This window comes from Anomaloglossus baeobatrachus, chromosome 4 (genome assembly GCF_048569485.1).
Source record: "Anomaloglossus baeobatrachus isolate aAnoBae1 chromosome 4, aAnoBae1.hap1, whole genome shotgun sequence".
NCBI classification, from domain to species: Eukaryota; Metazoa; Chordata; class Amphibia; order Anura; family Aromobatidae; genus Anomaloglossus; species Anomaloglossus baeobatrachus.
This window is the reverse complement of record NC_134356.1, coordinates 592,394,210-592,400,209: the sequence shown is the minus strand read 5'-3', so window position 1 is coordinate 592,400,209 and position 6,000 is coordinate 592,394,210.

The window sequence follows — 6,000 nt, the reverse complement described above, 5'->3', positions numbered from 1 at the left end:
CAGTTGATGTTTTTCCCCCTGTCTGTCTTGCCTTCCCTTGGTATGTTGTTTTAGTGATCCTTACCTTCCTACTCACTAGCCAAGGCTTACTGCAGGGTCTCTCAGGGCTTCAGGTTCCTTCTCGGAGACAAGTGAAGAATCTGTATAGGGACTGGCTAGGAGTAAATAACAATTGAGAAAATCCAGCACCAGCATAAATAAAATGAAAAAGTTTATTACAAAACTTAAAAGCCCATTACACATACATGCACTCCTAGCTAGTAGTATCAGCGAAGAGAATAGCAGCTCCCTGGAGAATAATTAACGGGTGCGGTGCTGAAAATCCTGGTCCAGCTCCCAGATGAAGCTAAGAGTAAATAAAAATCAAGAAAATCCAGCACCAGCATAAACAAAAATGAAAAAGTTTATTACAAAAATTAAAAGCCCATTACACATACATGTTTAGGGCATAATAGGAACATGGAAATGTCAACGCGTTTCAAGCAAACAAAGCTCTTAGCCACTTTTTTTTGCTTGAAACGCGTTGGCGTTGCCATGTTCCTATTGTGCCCCAAACATGTATGTGTAAAGGGCTTTTAATTTTTGTAATACACTTTTTCATTTTATTTATTCGGGTGCTGGATTTTCTCGATTTTTATTTGGTCTTTACCTGGGAGGCAGACCAGGATTTCCGAGCACCGCCCCCGTCAATCATTCTCCAGGGAGCTGCTATTCTCTTCTCTGAGCTAGGAGTGCATGGTAGAGCGGCAAATAAGTGGAGGAGGTTTCCACCTTCCCTCTCACTAGTCCTAAGGCCCACCATTGATAATGTGTTCACAGAGTACCCTTTGTTAAAACCCCTGTTTGTTGTATGTTTTACCTGACGCCGGACCTTCCCTAAGTCCGTGCCATGACACAAGTGTTTCCCCATTGTTGAGTGATCAGCATAATGTTAACATTGGGTGATATTTCTCAGGAATGGTTGTGTTGATTACTAGCCCATCTAAATGGGCTTCTGGACTCCCCATCACACATACTGCTGTTTCTAGTGACTGATCTTACAGCCGATTCCTTTTTCAGATGTCACACAGCAGACTGCAGTTACCCGGAATAACCATGAACAGTAGAAAGGAAGGACTCGGGACATTTCAGTTTAATGATGACACAGGTAGGTGAAGATGCCTGAGTATAAGAGAGAAGGATCTGACAAAGATGGAGAATGTGAAGTATTTGCCACAATTTAGTCTGAAGTTTTATAGGAAAATTATGATTTCATTCTCACACTCAATGTCCAAATAAAAAAAAATGGTTTATCATTCAATCAAAAGGTATTGTATTAACTAACAACTTTAAAAATAAGACATCCTTGGGAAAAAAAAAAATACTACGCACTTCTAACCTGAAAGTGTAACCAATTCATAAATAGAGATGAGCGAAGTTCGGATTAAGGCTGAACACCAACTTTTTTAAAAAAAAGCAGAGTTTGGGATCAGAGTTCAGGTGCTTTACGTATGAACACCATTTGCGCGAGCACGGCTGTGCTCGGATACGCTCGGTGCTCAGCCCAGTGTAACCCGCTTCCAGTGTTTGAACGGCTCACACTAGGGGTAACAACAGCGTGATTGGATGTAGTGTACAGCCCCCACAAAATGGAAAAACCCTGCCCACCCGTCCCCAGAAGTGATCCGCTAATGGCTAGTTGCACGTGGCCGGAAACCCGCACTGCCAATCAGTGACTTCCATTGTGGTTTGGGCCAAGTCTAAACCCATGGAGATACGGTTCTGCTGCACTCGCTGAACCGAACTTCTATGGATTTGCTCATTACTATTTAGAATCATTGTAGAGTTGGTTACATTTTCAGGTTCGAAATGTGTGGAATTTTTCCAGGAGGTCTTGTTTTTAACCACTACCCAACTTATGACATACCGGTACATCAAAGGTCGTGTGTGTCCCTTGCCCAGTCGACAGCACACATGTCGAATGATCTGAATAATAAAGCAACATTGAGTGCTAGACTGAAATCATTGTTTGTGTACCCTCACCCTTTCCAACCAGAATCCGATGCCATGTTCATATCTTTGGAGTTTGCATGTTTTCATGAGATGAGCTAAACAATCCTCATTTTTACCCTTGATATATTATACAAAGTGATCACAGAGCAGTGTGGAGGGGTTCAATTTCTGGAAGGAAATTCCGCCTGCGCTCAATTGCCTTAAACCACCATGTTACTAACATTTATGTGGCGCCCCTGACCTGGTCAGGCACCACTGTGTAATGCACCCATGCTGGGACAGTACAACACAGGTAATCCCAGAGGCTGACTAGGGTGTGAACTTACACGGAACACTAGTAACCAGGAACACACACACACAGCTAGAGGGGACCCCTGAGCAGACTCAGGGAGGGGGCGTAGCCCTCGCCTCCCAGCTAGTGGTGGGTGGTGTCACTGGGAACAAGGGAGTTGTGCAGAGGCAGCCAAAGGAGAAGGAAGTGGAGGAGTCGCGTCTGGAGGGCAGAGCAGTGGAGCAGGGCCCTTCCAGACACTGCACTGTTCGTGGCTGCTGACGGGGGAGTAGGGCTACTGTTCAGTGCTGCCTGAAAACCATCTAAGGCCGGAGCGCAGAAATGTGGCTTAGTAAGGGGACTGTCAGTAGACCCAGCCCGCACGGGGTACAGGTCCCCAGGGCAGGGGCCCATTCAGTTGTCCTGCCCAACCTGCCGGTGAGGGCCCTTTATGTGCCTCACCAACCCACACAGTGCCCGCAGCTACAGCAGCAACGAGGGGGCCCATAAGTGACAGAAGGCAAGCAGCCAGAATTACTTGGTCCACGCTGCCCGCAAACGGGCCAGAAAGGGGAGAATGGCGTATGCGACTTCCCTGGGTGATCCCAGCAAGACGTCAAGTCGGGCTCACCTCAAAACAAGAAGGGCTAGGAAGGTGAGTCAGCAGTCACCCCTACATCAGCTGAAGGGATACCTGGTTTCTCCTGGTTCAGCAAAGCATCGCCCGGGTTAACTCACCCCTGCCACCTGAAAGTGAGTAAAAACCCTGAAAGACATTGCTGTTTTGTGTGTAAGTTCTTCTTCGACCTGTGGTACTACACACTTGCACTGAGCCCTGGGGCCAGCCCCACTCTTGGGAGGCTACAACATCTGACTGCATTTACCATCAGCCCCAGGCGCTCCCTAAACTGCAGTGGTGGTCACCCCCCTGGCAGCAAATACCGAGAGTGGCGTCACGAATCCCCCCATTGAAGTTAACTTACCTTTGACCAGAAAATTTCCAAGCCCGTGGAGACCCTGCGGCGACCTGCACAAGAAGGTAATGCAGGGCTACACATTTACACTGAACTTTTTTTCTTTCATGATGGTGAAGATCCTCTTACCAAACCAACGAATGTGTTTTTATTTTTTAGTAACTTTCTTATCTTACTTGTTGGTTTACATTGCATTACATTACGTTGGGTTTTCTTCTGTTTGGTTATACTTTCTGGATCTTCCAATATGGACAAGGTAGTACAGTAACTAAAGTTTCTTTGTCTTTGTTTAGGACTAGGGATGATCGAATACCTCAAATATTCGGCTTCACGAATATTTGTCGAATAGGTCGCCGCTATTCGACTATTCACGAATATTCGATGCGCAATGTAAGTCTATGAGAAACCCGAATAACAACTATTCGGAACTATTCGGGCTTCCCATAGACTTACATTGCGCATTGATTATTCGCATAGAGGCGACCTATTCGTCGAATATTCGCAAAGCCGAATATTGGAGATATTCAATCATCCCTAATTAGGACCCTCTTCTGCAATGAGCAATGTGATGTTACCTCTCATTGTCTAGACACCATGATCACTGAGTGTTTTGCCTTTTTGTTTTGCGGCACCGTCCTCTTGGCTTTAATCCAAGCGATGTATGAATTTATGTATCTACCTGAGATTTGGAAATAAGACCTATTGGCTACATGGACTATGCAGCACTCTGGAATATGTTGGTGATATATAAGAAACAGAATGAAAATATTATAAAGCATTTTGTCTTTCACTCCTGACAAAGTCAATTCAATAAATACACATTTTTCTGGTAACACCTTGGGACGCTCCGAGCATTTACGATGTTTCGATTTCTTCGTACTAACAGACACCACAAAATTGAAGGAGTCGTTGAAATAATTCACATTTACTTTTCACAAAATAAACCACACAAATGTCACTTAGTACAGAATAAAAAAAGAAGTCACATCTTGGCACCCTACAGAGAGGACACGGATTAAGTACCTTCTAGTATCTTCTGTAAACCTTTTGATTTGTTAGAAAAGCTGTTGATTTGTAAGAGGTAGATACAAATTTACAGTGAAGGAAAGAATCAATGACAAGATTATCATGTAAACAGGACATTGGCTGTTCGTGTTTAAAAGTATAAGGAACATTAAAATTGTTTTCAGGGGATAGATGGTTACGATAGCAAGGGTTATACCTCAGGAGACCATATCGATTAACAGAATGAAGGCACGGTGTCAAATCAATCTCCATATGAGTGTGGCTATGCTCGGCAGCTCCGTCCTTACATGTAAATAAAGGTGAGGTGTAGGACCAGACATGGCCACGCTTAGGCTATGTGCACACTCTGGATCTTTGTGGTGACCACAAAGATGAACGTTTTTGGTTCCAAAAAAACGCTCCCTCGGCATGCATTTCTTGCCATGTTTTACTGTGTTTTTTTTTAGTGTTTTTGCCCAGTGCTTTTTTTTAAGTCAAATCTATTGACTGGAAGGGCTCAAAAACGCTGGCAAAAACACAGAGTGAATTGACATGCTGCATCTGTCACGCTCCCCGGGTCCTCACCCCCGCTCCCCGGCTCACCTGCCACGCTGCCCGCTCCTCAGCCCCCGGATTCCGTCCGTCCCAGGCCCCCTGGTCCCCGATCCCGGCGCCCGACGGCTTCCCAGGACCTGGCCGGCTCCCCTGCGTCCTCCCCTCAGCCTCCTTCCCTGGCTTCTGGCACCCGGGCGGCGCGCATGCGCGTTAGGGCGCGCGCGCGGTCACTGACCCTTTCTTAAAGGGCCAGCGTCCATTAACAGGAAATGAGGTTGAACAGGTACTGGGTATAAAGGGGGTTAGTGTCCAAGGGGGCGGGGCCTGATCTTCGTGTTCCCTGAGCTAGGAGTCAGGTCTCCTGGTGTTTATGTGCCTGTACTCACCTATCTCTCTTTGTAGAGCCGTACCTGCCTCGCCATCCCGTCTGCCGTATCCTGAACCCCGCACACTGTCCGTCTGCCATCTGACAGTCCGTACCATCTCGGATCCCTGCGGTGACCCGTCATCTCGCTCCTGAGGTTCCGGACCCCGCCTGATATCATCTCGGCTTCCGAACCTGAGCTACGTCACCAGGACTACCATCTGTGACACCGTGGTCCCAGGGACTCCTCCGCTGCCTTCACTTGCACGGACTGTTCTGCTGCCCATCAGTGCTTCAGCTGCCGGACTCCCTACCACCATCTTAAGAGTTCGGTCCAGTGGATCCACCTCCTGGGTCGGCCCGACCGCCCGGCCGTGACAGCATCTTTGTGGTCACCATAAAGATGCAGCCAAAAAAAAGCTGCAACGTGCGCACAGCAAAAATGAAATCTCATGGACTTTGCTGGGGAAGGAAATTCATGCAATTTTGGGATGAAAACTGCACCCAAAAAACGTGCAAAAACGCGGCAAAAAACGCAGCGTGCACACAAGGCCTTATATTGTTTTCAGTGTTGGACTTAAGAATGGAACATTGTTAAAATCCCTCTATGGACTACATTCAGATCCATCTAAAGACTGCATTAAAATCCCTCTAAGTCTGCAGTCACACTTGCAAGTGACTCACCAAGTCTCACATTGCATCACCCGCCACGGCTGCACACTCTCCTTATAGGAGCATGTCAGCTGCTTGTATTTCTACACAGCTGAGACGCTTCTGTCCAGAGTGCATCAGGCCGTGCAGGGTGATGCGATGCGAGACTCGCGCGAGTCACATGCAAG